This window comes from Canis aureus, chromosome 20 (assembly GCF_053574225.1).
Source record: "Canis aureus isolate CA01 chromosome 20, VMU_Caureus_v.1.0, whole genome shotgun sequence".
NCBI classification, from domain to species: Eukaryota; Metazoa; Chordata; class Mammalia; order Carnivora; family Canidae; genus Canis; species Canis aureus.
The window spans coordinates 58,395,736-58,418,806 of NC_135630.1; the positions used below are offsets into that span (position 1 = coordinate 58,395,736).

General features: G+C 37.4%; 1 long non-coding RNA gene across 2 annotated transcripts in view; it reads left to right on the forward strand.

The window, feature by feature from the left end:
- Positions 1–23,071, forward strand: part of LOC144291999 (uncharacterized) — a 113,276-nt gene that overhangs the window by 37,090 nt on the left and 53,115 nt on the right. For both annotated transcript variants that reach the window (XR_013359544.1, XR_013359543.1), the window contains exon 3: positions 19,603–19,697. This is a non-coding gene — a long non-coding RNA (uncharacterized LOC144291999). The remainder of the gene's footprint in view (positions 1–19,602; positions 19,698–23,071) is intronic.

Below are 23,071 nucleotides of genomic sequence, written 5' to 3' on the forward strand. Positions count from 1 at the left end.
TAATAAAGGTTTGTTTGTAAAGAATCTTGGCCCCAAACTCCTTGTCTCTGGTGATAAGAATATCTTTCCTTCTCCTGATACAGGGAGGGCAGCTCTCACATGGGAGTTTTATGATCTGTTTCAGGAAAGAAGGCCAAGAGTGGGGGGCTCAGAGTGACCTCTCTGTTTCTGCCATTAAAAAAAAAAAATTCCTTCAGCTTCAGATATTTTATATGCCAAAATACTGTATTTTAGGATAGAATAATCCTGAACCCCATCACAAGTAAAGGAAGCCCACACAAAATCGCTCATATAAAGAAAGAATGTATTAGTTCATAGAACAGAAGTGATCAGTGTTTGGCTTCAGAAACAGCTGTGCATGAAGACTCAAGGAGTGGCAACAGGCCTCTGACTCTTTACATCCTTGCCCTACTTTTCTCTCTGGAGACTTCATTCTCAGTTGGGCTTTTCCATATGGTGGGCCCGTAATTTCAGGATTAAAGCATCTAAGCCCTATGTCAAAAAAAAAAAAAAAAAAAAAAAAGCTTCTATTTACTTCTTGTTCCAACCAAAGGCTTATACTATGTCTCTTTGGCTTGCTTGTGAATTAATCGACATGACCAAGAAGAGACCCAAGTTTGGGTCATGTGCCTTCTCCTGCATCTGGGACTTAGAGAGAAGAGTACCCAGATTTCACAAATTATAAAGGAAGGAAGGGAAGTTCCTTGCAATGCCTTTGCCAGAATACTATTTGTGCCAATACAAAGTCTTTGAAGGATAAAATTTCTTCAGTCTGTAGCCTAAACCCTCTTTCCATATAAGTCCATACCCAGTTCCTAGGGCAGCCCAGGCATAGACCTTATCCTAACCAGCCTCCCATCATTGCTCCCTTCTCTTCTGTTTCCTAGAGTCCCTTGCATTGCCATACATAAAACTCTTCCTTGAGCCACAAAAAGTAAATCCCTTGTGGATAGCAACCAATGGTCATAGACATAAAAGGATGTCAATAGTTTACCATTTCTGCAAACACCAGTTCAGTTGAGGCTCATTTAGCTCTGCTTTATCATCACCGCATCATCATTATTACTGTCATCATCACCGTCATTAGTATTGTTGTTTTTATTATGATCATTTTAGATAGGGGATCTTCCCAGCTACATGTAATGTTCTCTTGCTTGTGAGAGCAGGCATGAAGGCTTACCTAAAATATCTTGGCAACATCTAGGGACCTTGCAGGAATGAGAACAAGTGTTTCTAAAGACACAGGTGGTATCATTAGTAACAGAGAAACAAAGCCACCATCACTGTGTGCTAACCTCCTGGATAGAAGGTTGTTATATGGCTGTCCTGTGCAACAGAGTGTGACATCAAAAAAGACTTAAGACACCCAGTATTTGCTTTATCACCTCTGAACCAGGCTTCCATTTCACTGTGGAAGCAGAAACTACAGAAGCTTGCTGGGTTCCTTTGTGACCTTCAGATCTAGGAGGGAAACAGTATTGGCTCCATTGACTTTGCCCCTGGCTCTCCTAAAATACGGTACGAGGTGTTACAGATAATAAATGTAAGGGAGACCTAGAGAGAGCATCCTCTCCCCTCTACATTCTCAGAGATAACATCCTGAACCGAAGAGGAGAATGGAGTTCAGTCAATAGGATATTTAACAAGGAAGAAATTTTATTTCCCCAAAACTAAATCCCATTTACTTAGAAAAAGACTTAATTCGCAGAACAGTCATTGCAATGATTGCTTTTGTAGCAATGCCTTTTCCCTCACCCTGGTACATGAGTCAGAAACTTTATGTACTGCAAACTCTGATTCTAACCGGGTATAACTAGTGATGGCAACAGAATTCAATATGCCGTCCTCATTCAGTAGGCTCCACTGAGCGTCTGCCTCAAACAGGAACCCTCCCTCAACCAGTAGGAACTTGGAAATGCCCTTCTCAATGGGGCTATTTCATAAGAAGCAGAGAATGACTTCGATCAATTTTCCCAGCTATGTCTGATCTACCACAATTATAAAGGTGTGATCAAATTTATTTACACGTTAAAATATTGCTAGTACAATAGATTATGAGATTATAACATTTGACTCGTCTTTTCCATTTTGGGTATCTCTGTATGCAGACACTGACTCTTGATCTTATTATAAAATGTGAGCTCAATTTAAGTGTATTCCGTAAGGATGGAGGATGAAATAACAGCGTGTGGAAGAAACAGACTCTGGACTTACCTGCTTTTTAAAGAACTCCAAAACTTCTAAAAGTCCTATTGCTTTATAAGCATTTTCTCAATCAATAATTTGAATGACAATTTATGCTCAACCTGAAGTTAATTGCTAATATATTGGTATTTACCAATACAGATTACTGAAAATATTTTACTTTTGATGACATGGGTAACTCTAAAATTGTAAATATATAGTTAAGAAAACATTGATGCCCTATTTTCACTTATAACAAGTGAAGCTAAGTTCTAAGCCATGTCTTCTGCTTGGTTACAAGAAGAATATCTCAGACTTTTATAATCAGTTCCTTCATTTTGATGTATTATCTTAATCATATTAACGTAGAGTTCTCAATCCCTTTAATGTTTTTATAATTTAATGAGGTTGAAAATATTCATGAGTAGTTTGTTTCTTTTTTTTTGGTCCCATTTTTCACAGAAATCTATTTAGGCAACATAACTGGATTCACAATCAAGTTTTCAGTTGGTTGACCCAGTGCCCAAAAGTTTTAGTCCTTTGGTGAAATGCCCAAGTTAAATGGCCATTTGATTGAAATACATGGCTGAAAGCATTAGGGATTTGGCAAAGCAGCAAAATTGACAGCATGACACTCTCATATACATAAAAGACACAGACTAAAAAGATACACGTGGTTGGTTTTCCATCCAAAACAGAATTTTGGTCTCAAGTGGAAGGACGGCCAGTGCTTTCCCAGAGATAAAAGGAACCATCATCTCACTCCCCTAAGTGGAATCATTGTTTAATATACACAGATAAAACGTCACCAAACACACAAACTCGCATGCCAGCAGAAGAGGAAACGATTCAAGCTCTGGTCTTAGAAAAAACAATTGTACGTAGCCTCTTATTTTTATTTTATTATATTTTATCTTGGCTGATTTATACACTCTAATACTGTAGCCAATGAGTCTTCTCTGTCTCACAAATCCCCTGGTTAAATTGGCAACAGCTATGACATAGCTTAAATGACTTCTTTGAAACAACCAGGATGGTGCTCATTTGGGTTTTTTATTTTTTTCGTTGTTTGAATGGCTGATCTCCAGGAATCAATCATATCACCATGTGGCCAACCTAACATAGTAATTATTCCAAAATAGAAATTGCATGATAGGTTCATTAGTAACCAGTCTACAAATAACCCATCTTTTCAGACTCATTTTCAAGATGGAGGACGTTTCTAAAAATGTTGGTATTTAAAAAATCTTGTTCAGATTTATTTATTAATTCACTCTGGTTCTTAATTAATTCACTTTGGCTTGAAGGAGTATTTTGTATTCAAATTCATTGATTTCTATGCAGTCTATCAGTTCTCCCCATCTGCTCCTTTGGTTTATTTTGTTATGTCTATTTGTTTATTAAACTTTTGAAGGTGAGCAATGTAGAGTATGAATAGATGAATAGAAGGTCTTGGCCTTGCTGTATTTCATTTTATCAATATTTTCTTTATGGTTTCTACTTGTATATACAGTTTAAGAGAACTTCATCTACTTCTAGGACATCAAGATTTTTCTATTTATATCTTCTAGATGCTTTATTATTTTACCTTTTACATTTAGAAGGTGTGAGATCAAGGTCAATTTTCTTTCTTCCAATTGGATAGCTAGTGGCCTGAGCACCATTAACTGACAAGACCATGATCTCCTTAGTCCCGGGCAGTGCCACCTCTGTCATAAATAAAATATCCATATATGCATAAGCCTGTTTCTGGATTCTGTTATCTGTGGAAGCGATCTCTTTTTGTGTCTTTTCAACACTCTGAACATTTTCCTATTCTTAACATAACTTCCAGATCTAATATCCTCTAGGGTATCTTCTAAAACATCTTGTAGAATAAGTTCTCTTCATTTTATTTTCTTTTTAATCTCCTTACATTTCTTTGTACATTTTAGAAATAGCTTGTCCAATTTCCAATTTGGTTCACAGTTGGGTTGCCGTAATCTAAAAATATATTTACAGTATAAACATAGCACATCTCTCCCTTTATTTAGGCGTTCATGAATATCTTTTAATTATCTTTAGCTTTCTGTGTGGCTATTTTGTGCATCTCTTGTTAGTTTTGTTCCCACAAAATTGATTTTTATGGTACTTCTGTATATTTTAAGAAACATAATTTGCTGTTTGTTACTGGTGTATGAAATATACATTTTTTAACACCTTGACCATATGTCCATTAACTTTGCTACGTGTATGGCTATGGTCTGAATGTTTGTGCTCCTCTAAAATTCATATGTTGAAACCTAACTCCAAGGTGATGGTATTTGGAAGTGGGACCTTTGGGAAGGAATTACAGCATGAAGGCCAAGCCCTCATAAATGGGGTTAGCTCCCTTATAAATGAGGCCTAAGAAAGCTCCTTTGCTCCTTCCACCTTATAAAGATACACCTTGAAGGGGGCAGTATGCAACCTGAAAGAGACCACTCACCAGAACTTGACTATGCAGACACCCTCATCTTGGACTTCTAGACTCCAAAATTATGAAAAATAAATTTGTCCTGTTTATAGGTCATCCAGTCTATGGTATTTTGTTATAGCAGCCTGAACAGACTAAGACACACATAGAAAAATATCTATATGTTACATATATATAATCATGTCATTTGCAAAAAAAAAAAAAATGAACCTTCTTTTTAATATGTTTTTCTTTTGAATTATTGTACTGGCTACAACCTCAGAATAACATTAAAGTGAAGAAAAAATTGTAGACATTTCTTTGTCCTTCCAATCTCAGGGGGCATATCTTTCAATATCTCATCATTAAATATGATATTTACTGAATATTTATGGAAAAATTTTAATGAGATTAAAGAAATTACAATCTGTTCCTAGTTGGATAAGAAATTTCGTCATGAATGGATATTGAATTTATCATCACATGAATTTAATATATCAGAGCTGATCACATGGTTTTTAATTCTTTACTCTCTAAATATCTGAAATAAAGCCAACTTGTCCTGTGATGTATCATCATTTTTTATGTATCACTGACTTTGATTTGCTATCATCATCATCATCATCATCATCATCATTATTTTACCGTTTTGATTCTATGTGAGTGGGATTGCCCCATACTATTCCTTTAATTTAATTTCCTTATCAAGTTTTAGTGTAAGAAGATGTGAGCCTCATATAATGGAGTACTAATATTTCACATTTTCTAGTCTCTGGAAGAGCTTATGTAAGATGGTGTTATTTCTTCCTTAATATTTGACATAATTCATCAGCATAGCCATCTGGAGCAGGGTCTGGAGGTTTTTTTTTATGGAAACATTTTTTTTTATTACAGATTCAATTACTTTTACAATTTTAAAACCAGTTTTTCTATTTTTTCTGGTGTCAAGTTTTAAAGAATTTGGTGGTTTATAGAATTTTCTTGTCATTTTAATATCTATTCCAAATAACTTTTCATTCCTGGCATTGGTTATTAATGACTTTTTTGTGATCAGTATTGCAGGGCTTTATGAATTTTATTAGCCTTTCCAAACCCAGCTTTTCAGTTACCATATCTTTTTCTGTGCAGGTTTTTTTTTTTTTTAAGTTAATATCTATAAATTTAGCAGTTTCTTCTTTGTACTTTTTGAAGCTTAGTTTTCTGTTCTTGAGATGGAAGCTTAGTTCATTGATTTTCAGACTTTCTTTTTTCCTTAGACATGAAGGCTATACATTACCCGCTAAAGTATGGTTATAGGTACATCTCAGAGTTTCCGAAATATACTGTCTATTTTCATGCAATGCAACTATTTCTGATTTCCATTATGTTATCCTTGGGGTACTTGTCTGACTCAGTCGATGAAACATGCTAGTCTTGACTTGAGGGTTGTGAGTTCAAGCACCATGTTGTGCATAGAGCCTACTAAAAAAAAATAAAATAAATAAATAAATAATCCATTATGATTTCCTTTTTGATCCACTTGTTATTTAGAAACATATGGTTTAATTTTTTAGCATATGAAATTACCAAATTATCTTTTTAAATTGATTTCCAGCTTAATTTTACTGACATTTTTCTATTTCTGGCTTGATTACACAGTGTATACAGAAGATTCTCTGTATAATTTCAACAATTTGAAACTTGTTGAGACAAGTTGGCTTTATGGCCCAACATGCGGTCTGCTTACCACATGTTTTATGTGCTCTTAAAAGGAATTCATATTATACGCTTATTAAATGCAATTAAGTCATATGTTAATGTGTCAATTAAGTCAAGTTTGTTAATCATATCATTCAAATCAAGTATATCCTAACTAACCTGGTTCTCTTATTATTCTATGACATTCAAAGAGAAATGTATTAAAAATCCTTTACTGTGATTGTGGATTATCTATTTTTGTTCAGATAATTTTTTTCTTCACATATTTAAAAACTATTACAATAGGTACTCTTTAATAATTTCTAAATAATTCTAAAATAATTTAGAATTGTTTTAACTTCCCAGTTAATTAAACTTTTTATCAAAATTAAATAACCTTCTTTATATCCAGTAACACTTTTTGTCTTAAATTCTCCTTTGTCTCAGGGCAGCTGGGTGGCTCCATCTGTTAAGCATCTGACTCTGGATTTTGGCTCAAGTCATGATCTCGGGGCTGAGATCCTGCCTGAGTCAGGCTCAGTGCTGGGTGTGGGTCCTGCTTAAGGTTCTCTCTCTCTCCCTCTACCCTGCAACACCCCCCCCCCCCCGACTCCTTCTCTAAAAAACAAAACAAAACAAAAACTACTTTTCTACTCTGTCTCATAATAATCTAGTTTGTGTATTTTCCTTTCATCCATTCTGTATCCCCATAGCTAATGTATGTCTCTTGTAACCTGGGTACAGTTAGGTTTTGTTTTTATACAGTCTGAAAACTGAATACCTTTCAGGTTTTTGGCTCATTGACATTCAATTAGTAATGCGCTTGTTTAAATTTACATTACTTTCTTTTCCATTTCTCTGACTTAACTCTATGTTCTTTTTTTCTCTTACTTCTGACCTTTCTGGATTTATTTCTTAAATTCAAATTTTAAGCATTATTCCATTTTCCCCCTCCATTAGCTTAGTAATAATTAGTAATCATACTACATAGTACTCTTTTAACAGGTACCCTAAAAATCACAGCAGGTTCCCATAACTCCTCAAATTCTAATATCACTTAGTGATATTGTCCTACCCTACAAGCACCTTAAAGCCCTTCTGCCGTACGGCATCTCCCCGTATTGTGCTCTGTTCTTGTCATGAATCTTTTATTTTCTTTGTCCCTTAAACTCCTCAATACATTGGTATTGTTATTATTGCTTTATACATTCAATTTCCCTTTAGTATCTCACCCTGTGACCACTCCCATCGCTCTTCCTTCAAGCGTATCCAAGCTGACATCAAGACCATTTCATGTCTGCCTGAAGAGTAGCCTTTATGGTTGGTCTCCATTGTGTCTGCTGTCACTAAATTCTTTCAGTTTGTATTTGCCCCATTCTTTCTGCCTTTGTTTTTCCACTGATATTTCCACTAGTAATGTGATTCTAAGTTGGCGTTACTTGCTTTCATTACTTTGAAGATGTCATTCCATTGTCTTCTAGCTTCCATTGTTTATATTAAAAAGTTGATCTTTCTCCAGGTACCATTACATCCTCTTTCTCCAACACCCACTTAAATAAATCTTGGTATTACAGCCTCTTTGATAAAATTCTTAGTGTTGGATCTGTTTTCCTGACTGAACTGTGTCTGTCTGATATACTGCAGTTATTTTAAAGCGTGTATCTGATTATTCTAACATCTGTTGGTTGGTTCTCTTGTTTTAGTGATATATTGTGTTGTTTCCTGTATACCTGGGGAAAAAAAATACTGGTTGTTTTTAGTTGAGTGTTGAATACTGTAAATGAAAAATTGTAGAGACAGTTTGAGAGTCTGCATCCTGCATCCAGCTATGAGACTGACAAGCTTTTTCTCTAAAGGCCAGACAGTAAATATTATTGGCTTTGCAGGCTGTAAGGTCTCTGTTACACTCAACTTTGCTTTTGCAGTTTAAAAGCAGCCATAGACAGTATGTAAATAAATGAATGAGCCTGGCTCTGTTCCAATAAATCTGTATTTAAGAGTAGACTGTGGAGTGGATTTGACTTAAGGGCTATAGTTCGCTGACCCCTGTTCCAGAGAGGATTTACTTTTACCCCTGATAAGTGGATAAGCTACCACTTCTAGCAGTATGATGGTACTTCATTCCAACCAGGAACTGAGATATTCAAAACTGGCCTTCTGCTCTTGCAAAGGCTGGTCTGTATCTAGTTCATCCAAATACTTAGAGTCTAGAACAGGGTTTCTCAAACTTGACACTATTTTGGGCTAGATAATTCTTTGTTGTAGGAGAGCTATCTTACGTACTGTAGAATGTTTGGCAGCATTCCTGACCTCTAACCCCAGGTGCCATTAGCATGTCGCCATCCCAGTTGTGATAACTAAAAATGTTTGCAGATTGCCAAAATTGTCCACACTTTAGAACCACTGGCCTAGATTACAGCCCTCCAGGGCTATCTGGGCACCTCTGCTGGTCACACCTGACCCATCAATTTTTGTTCTCCTGGTGTCACTAGTACCATGGACCTTGAAAGCTTTGCTCAGATTTTCAGCTTTCAGCTATCTCTTGAACAGAATGACAACTCTTGTGTTTAACATCCCCAAATGTTGGCCCCACTTTCTTGATTTCCTTCTTTTTCTGAGTCTTGGCCACACTATTCTCCCCTCCCCCATGTGTAGTTTTCCCAGCTTCTATTTCAGGTTATTTTTCAGTTTACTAGTCTCTATTACTATGTAAGTAGAACTCCCAGTATATGGTACTGTTAATGGACATTTTTTTAAAGAAATATAGTTACAAATACAGAGGGATATCTTAATGTCACCAATGCTATTTAATTGTATCTTTCATTAGATCGAATTGGCAGTGGTAAAAATTGATAATAGAATTTTCAATAAATTTTCAATCGACTCCAGTTGTACTAAACATTTAATTGCGCTTATTACAGAACTTTCCCATGTGCATTAATCAGCTAATCCTAAAGTCCCTATCAAACTTAAAATTAAATAATTCCATTTCCATGGGAAAATCGAGAACTCTTAGGTTTCTAAATTGACTTTGAAAAACCTTTAGTATAATTGGATCCTGATATAATTTATTAATCGTAATTTAGTGCTAAGATAAAAAATGCAGGTCAGTTGAGGATACTAGATTTTTAAGTGGGCAAAAATGATTTAAGTAAAAATTCCTAAGAAAAATTAAGCTTTAGTCTTTTCCTAGGATGGAGCTAATTGGATTTGTTGAAGAGTTTTTAATTATGTGATTATGAGAGAGTTGTGTGTTCGGTACATCTAGTTCTCTTCTTAACAACCTGCGAGACCAAGGTCTGTTCATTTAGCCTTTTAGGGACTCAACTTTATCTTCTCTAAAATAAATGTTAGCAAATATTTTTCAAACACTTGCTACCCACAAGGCATTTTCTATATATTTTATGTTTGTTAACTGGAGTCATCTGTGTAATAACTATATGAGCTTGGTACAAATATACCCACTCTCCAGATGAAGAAATAGCTTTCTACATCTATTACAAATAAGAATATAATGCTTACGACATATTATGACTGATGATTAGAATTGGAGTTTTCACATAATGAATTCCATTTAACTTATATATTTAACTTATATAGCTACTATAAAATAGCTTCACCTATACATAATTTTGTAAAATCTCATAATATGTGTTAAAAATAACATTACAAAATATTTTGTTTAGTGATGTTTTAGATCATCATTGTCCTCAAATGCTTGGATGTACCGAAACTTAAAATACCCAAATTTAAAACAACTAGCATTCTCTTATTGCTTTTAAGGAAAGATTTAGCCAATCTATGTCAGGGTAGGGCTTACATACTCTTAATCAGACTTGCTTTCTTCAGAGACTTTAAAAACAATCTACTTTGGTTTGTCATCAGTAGTTGACCATTTCCTGTGGTCCTATGCTAGAACTTCAGCTAACTGTAAAAGAAGAAAACTTACTTCCATTACTTTCCTCTACCCCAACAGGCTTAATTAGTCAATTTCCAAGAATCAGATTGAGAAAGTATAAAACTGCATTTTTTAAACTCAATTTGTTCATTACACATTTCTATGACATAAAACATAAAGAATTATGTGTTTTAAATGGCTTATGTTTATCAATGGTCCAAAGTTGAAAAGGTAACTACCGAAGTGTAAGTTGACCTTCTATTTCTTTCTTCAGATACTGAGTTTCTTTCTTTACTGGGTTCATTGCTGGAAATTAGGCAAGCATTTGAGAACTATCACAAACTAATTTTAAGGAAGTATTTTTCCTGAAAGAATCTTACAAAATCTTACATAGAGTACATTGTAGTTTTTAAAGTTTAACACATTTTTTTTCTTTTATTCAGTAATCACTTGCTAATGCTTAATAGTTTCACGGTGATATTTAGGCTAGCTGTTTTCAATTTGAGGTACATTAGACTCAACAGGAAGCTTTTTAAAACATACTCTAGTACCTAGTCAAACCAGCTAAATCAAAAGCTTGGAGGTGGGCTGTCCAGGCATCAGATTATTTTCTCTTTTTTAAAACTCCCCAGTGGATTCTAATGTGCACTGGATTTAATCTTGTACTCCACACTGTGGAATATACAAAGATAGGTTTGGCACCAGCTCTTTTCTGAAATTGCCAATAATCAAGTGGGGGAAATACCCATTGTGTATTGTAAATGTTTAAAACTGGCTATCTGAACAAAAAAAAAAAAACTTAATTTGTAACATTTCCTAATTTTCATGGTGAAAATACTTTCATCATGTCCAATTTCAAGCTAACAATGTGACTTATTGAATGCAGAGTTGGAAAGAGGTGTGAAATAGCACTCCATTATATAGTATTCCTACCACACAGATAAAATAGACATAAAAACTTCAAGATCACAGGTAATAGTGAAATATAGAAAACTAATTAGGAAGTAATGAGTTTTGATTATTTATTGCCCATATTTTAATGTAATTTATTTTATTGTAAGTTTAGGTACTTTAATTTTTAATATTGGTATGTTTAATAACTAGCTCACAAAAATCCTTCAAAATATAAAAATCTGTTCTTGTAAGCCTATACAGGCCAGGTAGGACGTCACTACCTCCAATATGTAACAATATGCTGACTACAATAGAATACAGGAAAAAAATAAGCTCAATGGAAGCTGAATTTCTTCTCTTCTCCTGGAAATCTTTTAGTGGAGTTGTTAGAGTGCATATTTCCCCCTTTTAAGGAATGAGGACATCAAGATTCACAGAAATCTCAATTTGTCCCCTCCTGATGAGCCACCAAATTCAACCAGAGCACTAGCGTCTCACTCCCATTCAGGGTCTTATCAACATGCCTTTCATCCTAGAAACAAGGAAAATTAATCTGTTGACTTTTTTCACAAGGAGATTTAATTATTGATGCATCTATATTTAACATTTATCTAAGCTAATCCTTACATCAGTAAGGATTCAGTTAAGTAAGTTGACTTCCTGTTCATGATGATGAAGTGTAGAGTAACACTTCACGCAGTATCTCTGGTACCATCAACTCATAAACATTCACTAAGCACTTACCATGTCTCCACTTGAAATGGGACCTTCGGAAATGGGTAGTTAGCTTCCCAGAAAAGAGAGAAAGTCTCACAGACAGCACAGGACTTTTTAATTTCCTTGCTTCTCACACCTGCCTGTAGGGGGATTACATTTGAACATAACCCCACTACACCTTTCCAGTCATCAGTGTTTGTGACTGTACAGGTCTTTCTGAACAACGACAAAGTGGTCGTGTAGACAAACTCCTTTAAGAGTTGCGTGGGTATGAGCAAGTACGAGAATTACTTGCTGTCACCTTTGCTATATCACCCATTGTTAACGCTGGGAACTATTTCTTTCTGCCTTATAGAGAGAATTTTCCAATGAAGATCTCTTAAATGTGAACAGTGAATCAAGTCCCTATGTTCTATCACCTGTGGTTTTCACCCTCTCTCTGGTTTCAGGCATACATATAATATGGAGGTAAAGATGGGAAAGGGTTTGAAATCAAGCAGAACAGTATGACTATTGGGTGCATTTGATTCCTATAGAGCCAGCTATGATGTAGCCAGAAAAATAGTTAAAGAACCAAATTCTCAAAGCATGTTTTAAAGTAGGGAAAGAATGCAATTTTAACAGAATTTATTTCAGTGCTCTTTTAGGTTCACAGCAACATTGAGGAGAAGACACAGAGTTGCTATAACTCGTTGCCCCCCACACACACACAGCTTCCTTCCTTATCCAACCCTCCCCCCCCAGAGTAATACAGTCGTTACAATTGATGAACCTACACCAACTCACTATTAGCACCTGTAGTCTAATAGTTTACATTAGGATTTATTATATTATGGCATGTTTCCATCATTACAGTGTCTTACAGAAGACACTTACTGCTCTGAAAACCCTGCCGATTCATCCCTTCTTCCCTTCTAACCCCTGCCAATCACGGACTATTTTACTGTCTTCAGTTTTCCATTTTCCAAAATGTCATATAGTTGGAATCATATACTATGTAGCCTTTTCAGATTGGCTTCTTTCACTTAGTAATATGCATTTAAAGTTCCTCCATGTCTTTTCATGGCTTGATGGATTATTTCTTTTTAGCAATGAATAATATTCTATCATCTGAACCTACCACAATTTATTGATCCTTTCACCTCCTGAAGGACAACTTGATTGCTTCCAAGTTTGGCAATTATGAATGAAGCCATTATAAATACCCATGTGCAAATTTTCATTTGGACATAAGTTTTCAATTCATTAGGTAAATATCAAGAAACACGATTGCTGGATCGTACACACTGCCTAAGACTTCCAGTATGATGTTGAAAAGGAATGGTGAGAGGGAACATCCTTGCTTTGTTCCTAATCTTAATAGAAAATCTTGTAGTTTTGCATTATTAAGATGTTAGCTGTAGGTTTTTTGCAGATTTTCTTTATCAATTTGAGAAAGTTCTCCATTCTTACTTTGCTGAGAGGTTTTATCATGAAAGCATGTTGGACTTAATAATTCAATTTTAAAAAGATATCACGAGTGGACTAAATGAATATCCTATGTTCCTGTTGCTTTAGTGAGATTAAAGAAGGAACTATCACACCAGAGTAATACTCGAATGCTTTTTACACTTTCTCTCCCTTTCAACTCCTTTTTCTAACTCTCTTAAACTCCAACTCCTGAATCTTCATATTTGGCTTAAGGACTTTTTATTTTATCCCTTTGAGTCATTCCCCAGAGAAACATTAATTTAGTTTATTTAAATATCAATGTGACTCTTAAAAAAAAAATGCTGAACTCCGTACCAGTACACCTACACATGTCTGCATGGACATGGACCCCAGCACATAATGCATACACGTTGCAACATGATGTGTTTCCTGGGGAGGCAGCCTGCTATGGTAGCTAGATTTTCATATTCTGAATAAAACTCACTTTTTTTTTATTTTTATGTTTAGGCAGTTAACTTACAGTTAAGAGCTCTACAATTGGAGTCACTTAGACTTCAGCTTGAAGCCCAAGTCTACCGTGTACTAACCATGGAATCTTGGGTTAGCTACTTAACTTCTTTAAACCCTGATCAGTTTCCTTATATGTAAAATAAGGATAATAATAGTAGTTTCTGCCTCATGGTAGAATTGATAGATAATTCATGTAAAATGCTTATCACAGTGACAAGAACAATAGTATAGTATGCTATATATAAATATACTATATATATATACACACACACATATTCTATCTATAACTATATGTATCAATAACTATTTTTCATAGATAATATTCAACACTCAAAATAACCAAGTATAACAGAAGCAACACAATTCATCAATAAAATGAGAAAAAGTCAACCAATAGTAAACCCAGAAATTGGAGATATGAGATAGATGCTTCAAAATAACTGTACTGTATCAGTCACTGTTTAATCAAGAACACAGAAACCATACTAGAGATTTTATCATAAAGATTTTAACATAAACATTTATTTAAACAGGCATTGGAGAAATGAGAGAGTAGAAGGGAACTCTGAAATAACACAGAAATACTGTCTGGAGAAGGAGCCAATTTTTCAATATAAACAATGGAAGCCAGAAGACAATGGAATGATATTTTCAAAGTAATGAGAGCAAGTAATTTCAACTTAGAATTCTATTATCAGTGAAAATGTCTTTCAAAAAGCAAAGGCAAAATGAAGATATTTTCAGATAAATAAAAACCGGTAGAAGAATTCATCATCAGCAGACACACATCTTGAAGGCAAACAATAAAGATTCTTCAGGCGGAAGAAAAATGGTCTTGGATGGCAACTTTAATATGCAAGAGAAGCTGAAAAGCATTGGGAAGGGTCACGATGTGGATCTCCAAATCACTATTGCATGTATAAGGCAATATTATTAATAATAATGTATTGAGAGATTTAAATTATATGGGAAAAGATGTTCATGAAAGCGGTAGGATATAATATGGGAAGAAGGCAAATGGTCCAAGTTTTCTAATGCACGAGCTGACAGGGTGGGAGTCCCACTACTTATTTATCTATCGTGTTTCCTTCCTGTTCTCACAGGTGTCCCTCCCCAGTAACCTTCTCAGTGTCTGCTTTCCAGAAAAACCAAGCTATAATGAGTATCTTCAACTACAGAACTAATGCCAATTTAATTTTTCCAATCACACCTTCAGTAACACTGTACGAGCATATGGTGAGTTCACATTCTCACAAACACTTGGTATCATTGGCCTTATTAATTTTGGGCACTTTTGTGGTTATGTAGTGATGGTGTGTCACTAAGGTTTGGCGGTGGATTCTCTGTTAATGGCACCCCAACATTTTTTATATGCTTTTGCAAAGTTATTAGAGATATATGTCATATTTCTTTCCCTTCTGTTTTTTATTGTTTTGGATTTAGTGATTTTGATTGTGATCTCATACTCCTTAGAATACTATCTACAGGAATTCTCTGCCTCCTGCTAGAAAGGAATTGCATTTGCGTTGACTATGGGCCCCCTACCTACCCTGGATCACCGTAAACTAATCGTTAAGAGACATAAGTTTAGAGACTTTTAGACCAAGCAGAGCATTTAGGGTTTATCCCCAGACAGAGAGGAGTAGGAGTCTGTAATTAAAATTTCTCAATTTAGACTTTTCTTTTCTCTTCTTTTCTTTCCTTTTTTTTTCTTTCTTTCCTTTCAAAGTTAAAGCCAGTCCAGACAAAATCTCCACAGTCTTCCTTTGAAAGAAATTTTATTTTCCTAAATTAAACCCATTGAGTGTGTCATCCCTCAGAAAATCCAGTTTTACAAGCCAGTGTCCAATCCAGTGTTTCACCCTGATTGAGCCATTGATCTTGTTTCCTTTCTACCCAAAGGTGTGGCCGTTACAACAGATTTTAGCCACCAGAGATTTGGAGGTAATCTCCAGGAAAAATTTCAGTTCCAAGTCTCATTAAATTCCGTGAATTCTGCTTTCTTATCACATCTCATCTGTGAGCAGTAGTGTGCTGGTAAATGTTTAACAACCAGCTCTCCAGGAAAAAAAAAAAAAAAAAACAAAAAAAAACAAAAAAACCCTGCTTTGTAGTGTTTTCAATTTCCATAGTGGAAATCTTGCCACCCTGGCAAAGTACTAATGTGACGATGTTGAAGAGGTGAACAGCACACCAACTTATAGTGTTTCCACTGAGAGGGGACAACATGTATGAGTAATGTAGAGAGCATAGGCAGTAGTACAATTAACAAAATCATTAGGAAATTATGAGTTTTAATATTTAAATTTTTAAAAAATATTTTATTTATTTATTTATTTATTTATTTATTTATTTATTTATTTATTTGAGACAGAGAGAGCGCCCACAGAGGGAGCAGACTCCCTGCTGAGCATATAGCTTGACTCCACTCCAGGCTTCATTCCAGGGGCTCTAAGATCATGAACTAAAGGCAGATGCTTAACCAACTGAGCCACCCAGGTGCCCTGAGTATTAGTATTAATATGTTTTTAATGCAACTTATGAAATTGTAAGTTTATATAGCTTTATTTTTAATAATGGCAGGCCTTTTAAAAACTGACCTGTGCAGTTTCTAAAAATTTTAAAGATTTTTGTGAACCAACATAAGCCAGCTCTATCACATCACTGGCTATGGGGAATTTGTATCTGTTGTCTTATTTTATTTATTTATTCTCTCAGCTTTTTGATGAGTGATATACTACTGAGATTTTTTTCTGAGTGTCCAACATGCCATACCGACCAAGATTGAAATCTCCTTCGAGTACTCTAATGTAATGTTATTTAATCCTCACAACACCCCAGAAGGTTGTTTTTTTTTTTTTTAATTATTATTATTCCCGTTGTGTGGATAAAGAAATCAAGTCATGGGGAGATTCTGTTGCCCATTATCTCTTAGAGAGTCAGTAATATAGCCAGGATTTGGACCCCCACAGGCAGGATTCAGACCCCATTTTGCCAACTATATGCTCATTGCCTTTCCTCTGAGATAGGAATGCTTGTTGTTTAAACTTTTCTCAGATTTCAAGGAAAAAAATACTCGTACTCTTGCTTATTGGTCAAGAAAATTCAAAGGATGCACACTAAGCCATAAAAAAGACTCATGAAGAATCCGACAGCAGTGTGTCAACTGGGCTGAGCTGTGAACACACAGATGGGGAAGTGCATTCCACACCTCAGTCAGTGTCTCCTGAATCTAATCATGAGGGGTCATCCGACATGTCCCAATGAGGGACATTCTACTAAACAATTGCCCTATTCCCTTCAAAACTGTCAATTCATAGAATATAAGGAAAAATGTAGAAGGGATTCCACAGTGCCCGTGGAACATAATACCTCATTGTGGATTCTCTCTTGCAATGAACGACATTATTAGGGCGACTGGTGAAATCTGCAGATGGTCTGTAGATTAAATAATATCATCTCCTCAATGTTCATTTCCTGATCTTTAGAATTATATTGTGGTTATGTAAAAGAATGCCCCTTTTTATAGGAAGTAGACATTAAAGTATTCAGGGGGTAAAGGAGCATGAGAAAGCAACTTTTAAATATTCAGAAAAAAATAATTATGGATACATAAATATAAAGACAAATACACAAATGTATATATTGACACACATATATATTTCTCTACAGAGGTGCAAAGTAAATGCAGTAAGATGTTATCTTTAGGGGAATCTTGGTAAAAATGGTTATCTTTCCACTACTCTTGCAAATTTTCTGTGAGCTTAAAAGATCAAAATAGGAGATTAAAGGCAAATGATCAAAATAAACCTAGCACAATTTTGTTTCCTCCTCCTTAGTGAATGTGACTCCACTAACCTCCTTGTGTCTGTTCACAAGTTTACCTACTTCGGCTTCTCTCTGCGGGCCTCCAAGTTTCCCTGGACTTCCAATTCCGTCCCATTTCTGAGAAGACTTCAGGTTGGCCGCTCAATAACGGTGACCTGTGGTCCCTGGCAAGTCTCCGGGTGGGCTGCCCAGGGTAGGGTTCTGACACCGGTTCTCTTCCTTCACTCGCCTTTGTAGCAGAGGTTATGACAGGGCCGTTCCCTTACCAGGAACCGTGGGCAGGTGAGCGAGAATGATTGACATTCCTAGGACAGAATGAATAGTGACAGACGTGCAGAAAGGTGCAAGATTTCCAGTTTTCAAAGTCCAACCGGTGCTTGTATTGAATCAGAGCACATGGCTCCATTCAGAGCAACAAACAACATGCCTGACTTCACATAGTAAGTCAACACTAAACTCCAAAACTCTGTTGTGTGCAAAACGGTCAAATCACTTTTATCATTCCATTGACAAAGCAGTTTCTTAAAAAAAAAAAAAAAAAGTCTATTAATACTGCCTCCTCAAAGATTCCAAAAACTTGCTTTTTGTTTTATGACTTTTACGTCTTTTATATTGTGTGTTAAGGTGTGAGTTCAAAGGTCAAGGGCTAGATTTGGCTCAATTGCGTTTATTGTTCAGTGCGGTTCTACATTTAAAAGAGCTAAAGGATGATCCTTTCCTGTCTTTTCTTTTTTAACCATCTGAAGATGCCAACAGCTTTTGTAACTTTTTCCAAAGACTTTCCCTAAAGGAAATGGGGAGATTTCATTTTATGTTATTTAGGTCATTTAATCAGAAAGCAAATCATCTGTCTTTGATCATGCCCTTGCCAGAAGATCCCTAACTCATTAGTGTGCTATTAATGAGGCTGGATTTTTAAGCAGGTGTTGTTAAGTGCAATCAGAGCAGCTTTATTAAGCCGCAAATTGTCTTGCCATGACAAAGGAAGTCAGATTGGTCCATGCTCAGTTAACCTTTGTCTATATGCATGACTTGGCTGATTAAACAGCAATTGATAATGACCTTCAGTCTGGCAAAGCCAGAGAAAGGTGATGCCTGATGTTGGCATTCATTTTATGTGACATGAGTGACAGGCAGGCAGGCTCTCTAATTTAGAAATCTATAATGCAATTTCAAAATTAACTAATATCACAGTGCAATGAGCAACTAATTTATATGTATTAAACTGATATTTTGATGTGTGTGTTATTTCAGAGTAGACGCATTATTGAAGAGAGAGAGTGAACATCAAGTCAAAGTAGCTTTGACTAGCCATGGTTAGTAGCTAGAAAAACAAGACGGTGGAAGATAAAGGACAGTTGTTTTTTGGAGATTATTAATTTATTGAGCAAGCATACCAAGCTCCCAATATGTCGAAGACCCCAGCCTGGTGGCTTTAACACAGGCGCTGCTCCTCAGAGCTCACAATGGGGTGATAGACAGGAACACCAATTTTATTACAATTTATTCAGTGCAACAGCAGTTTATCATTAGCACGTGAGAAGAATGCTGTCTGTCATTCTCAAGACGTCAACTAATTCTGAAACGTGGAGGGAGAATCAGAAGGCTGCGGGGAAATTATAATTTATTGAGCGGCTATTATATGCTAGATGCTTCATTCATGTGACCTCATTGAATCCCTGCAATGATTTCTCGGTAAATATTTCATTTCACAGATGAGGAAACAGAGGTTCATCCACAGGTTCAGTGTTTTGCCCAAGGTCAGTCAGCCCTAAGTAGCACAACCAGGATTTGAAATCGAGCTCTGTTTGTCTGGAAAACCCATGGCATTCTGTGGAAACATCGTGATGGACGGAAATTAGGGCAAACAGTAAATTATGCGCCACTTGTGCTATTCATTGCGTGTGTGTTCTAGTTTATTTGTTGCCCGGTTTAGGGAACGTGATACATGGGTCACATTGTCTTGAAATCAATATGAAATCATGGCTCCCGCCTCCTGGTATCATAAAATTTGCTGTACTTTTTTCAGTCTCTTCTTCACGAACACACATTTGATGACTTTGCCAATCGTCCCAGGAAACATCCTTTGCGCTGAGAAGGCTTTACAAAGTATACTGCTAAAACGTGAGTAGTCTAGACACGGTTGTCACTTGAAGTTTTGCTAACACTCATATTTCCCAGTTTGGGGTTAAGGACATTTTATTCTGGAGTGTGTTAATAGATGTGCCAAGAAAAAAAGAAGAAAAAAGTCTTTCCTGGCTCAAATAGGTTTGTTTAATAGTTAAGCAAAATTAGAGAGGTCTCTTTCTTTCTGCAGGACCTTTCAGAGCCTTTAATATGCTAATGGGTATTATGACTTTCCTAGGAGAGAATCTGGTATTCAGCATTTCCCAAGTTTTCCTGACCATGAGGCTCTTTGTTCCTTGAGCACCAATTAACACTCACAAGAACCAGTGCGTGCAGAACAGAGCGCTCTATAAAAAATTAGCAGCCAAGTAACTGCATAGGGAAGGCAAAAAAGAGAAACAAGGATGAAGGGACACTCACACGGGAACTAGGAGAGCCCAGCAGCCAGTTTACCTTTCTCACAACTTTGCTAGCACCTGTGGTGGGTATTTAAATACTGGACAAATCTTAACGAACGGCTTGACCCGTCTGATATTCACCTATGCTCCATAAGCATCGTAGTAACTAGACCTATTGGTTGAGTTTCTCTGACTTCTACACCTTTCCTGAATAACACTTGAATAAGCTATTCATTTTTCGATTATATAAAGGCCATCAACGGATTAATTGGGGCAAATTAAGCATGGAGCCTTGAAATAAACTATGTAGGTTTACTAAGAGTTGACTAAAATCCATAAAAGTACAAATTTCCTTGCAGCTTTGTTAGCTGTATTGCTCTAGGCCAACCTTGGCTGCACTTTTAGAATCACGTTTCAGAAGCGTATTTTAAAAAAACTACCAACCCAAGAAGGAAATCGCTAATTTGCAGTCAGAGTCAGCTGTCGATCGTTCCCCACTAGGGTAATATCTCTTTGGTGGTGTCCAGGCTCCTGCACTATCCGTCTCTGCTCTCCAGCTTTCTGTTTCTGTCCCATGTCTGTTCCGGGGATTGCTTCTTGCCATCGAGGCCTTAGAAGCCCGACAACATCAAGTGCAGAAACTCTCCACGTGGAAGGGCAAAACCTTAAATTACGGGTTATCTCTGCCACTCCAAGTCCATTCGCTGTCTTGTAGTTGTTATAGCTTTAGTACTTCCTGTTCTTGCCTGGTTCCCGCATTAATGCAAGTATCACAGTAACCATGGGAGCTGACCTGCCATGCAATTCCCCTCGAAGCTGCTGGAATGTTTCCAAGCATGCACTGTAATGGTGTCCTTGCTCGGAAATGCCTTCTGCCCACGGGGAAAGAAGGCTGCTTGGAAGGCCGAGGATTGTTAATTTTGAGGAGGCACCAGGTTCACGTTGCTACTGCTTCGCTGTTATTATTTTCCATTCGAGCCTTCTCCAGACTTCCTCGGAAGGCCACTTACTGAGTTCTACCCACTTTAGGGAAGTTCTGCTTCCTCCTGTGTAATCTGTCACCTTTGAAGCAAGTAGATAGCAAAATAACGGGTGATAAAAATTACAACTGGCATTAATGGCAGTGGCGGCCACCAGTCCATCCTGGTGACAGTCTCAGCTCTCTTGCCCATCCAGGCAGGCGATCAGCAAAGAGATGGTGATAACGGGCCCGGGACATGATCCAGATGGAAAGCTTCATAGGGCAGAGCAGAGTTTATCCAAATTTTCCTGCAAGGTCGTTCATTTCCTTTCTAGATAACTCACCGGTTTGAATAAGGATTATTGTACAGGTTGAGCAATTGCAGGTGGTGGCTTGACTGAGGTGAAAATTATTTGGGGAAAGAGGATAAGAAAAGTGCACTTGGCTGATGGATGTTTCAATTTTCCTGAGAAAAGAAATGCATTTACCAGATCATAATCATCTTGGTGAATTACATTTCGAGGCCGGGCCACCGGCACAACAAGCGGTGGCACGGGGCCCTTTGAAAGAGAAACTGTGCGGCTGTATTATCCAAATCTCCGTGTGGGAAATGGCTTGAGAGGGAACTCAATGCGTGCAGGAAAACTCGCTTTTCCGGCTGTCCTTTAAGGAGGAAAATGAACCCAAAGATCCTAAGAAGAGTCTCCGAGAAGTCCTTGCGCTGGAAGTGACATTGCTGTAGGTGATGGCCTTTAGACTCCCCAAAATTCCTGATTGTGATCATCAGATGGCTGAGAAGGACGCAAAATTCAGGGACGCGTCTCTGATGCTCATCGGACTGAATAAAAGCACGCTCATCTTGCTGCTCGAGGCTTTATCGGCCTTGCGCTCACGGTGACATGAGAAGTGGCAGGACCTACTAGGGTGGCGGCTCTCAGAACGAGGGCTCCCGGGCCAGCAGCGTTAGCATCTCGTGGGAATGTGGTAGGAAGCAGGTGCTGGCGCTCTATCCCAGACCCGCCCAATCAAGCTAGGGCCACAGGACCCCCCTATGTCATTCGAATCCACACTTTACTTTAAAAACCTTCCTATTCAGAAGCTGTCTTAGGAGACCGCAGTTTACCTAATCAACTGGGGAGCAGAGACAGGTCCTCTACCTTCTCTGAAGCTAATTTCTTATCCGCAAGTTGAGGAGTGGAGGTTCCATGATTCCCGGTTCTGTAAGTCTACATTATTACTCATGCATTAAAATGTCGATTGCACCACAGTATCTCGGTGTTCAAACACTAGGCCCTGAAGTCAGGAACCCATGATTTCAAACCCCCGCTCTGCCTCAATATCTGGGCCCTCCGTCCTGCGTGTAGCCTCTTGGCCTCCTCGTCCGTAAACTGCAGCTCAGAGCGGTGCCTAAGTCATAGATTCCTCAGAGTTAAAAGAGATAATGTACGTAGGGTGCTTGGCGTGGTAACTGGCGTAAAAGTGCTCAAGAAAGGGCGATTCTTGTCATTTGGAGGGCCATCTCCGCAAAGGATACGCGCAGTTTTGAAGTCCGTACAATTAGGAAGACCGAAGACTGCAAGGTTGAGAACAAGTGGGCAGGTTGAGCCTCCGTAACTCAGGACGCAGAGGCCCAGGCTATTAGAAGATTCCCTGACACCCGAGACTTCCATTCTTCTATGGGAGAAAAATAAGTGTATTCTTTTCACCGTGTTTGCTTAGACAACTGCGATTATTTTAAAATACGGAGAGGGATTTGGCTACATTCTGGTGGGCCATCGTGAGATGCTAACAACGACGGGCCGTGGCCGTGGCGTGTGTAGGTCTTTCCTCAACAGCTTTCTTTATTTTCGTTTGGTTCAGAAAAAGAAAACACAATTATTCGCTCGTATCTGCAAACAATCAACCAGGAAATCACGCATCAATTGTTCGGCCGAGCGCGGGAGGCCGCTGGCAGTTATGCACTTACCGTGTGTGTCGGCCCGGCCCGGCCCGGCCGCTCTGATGGGGAGGCT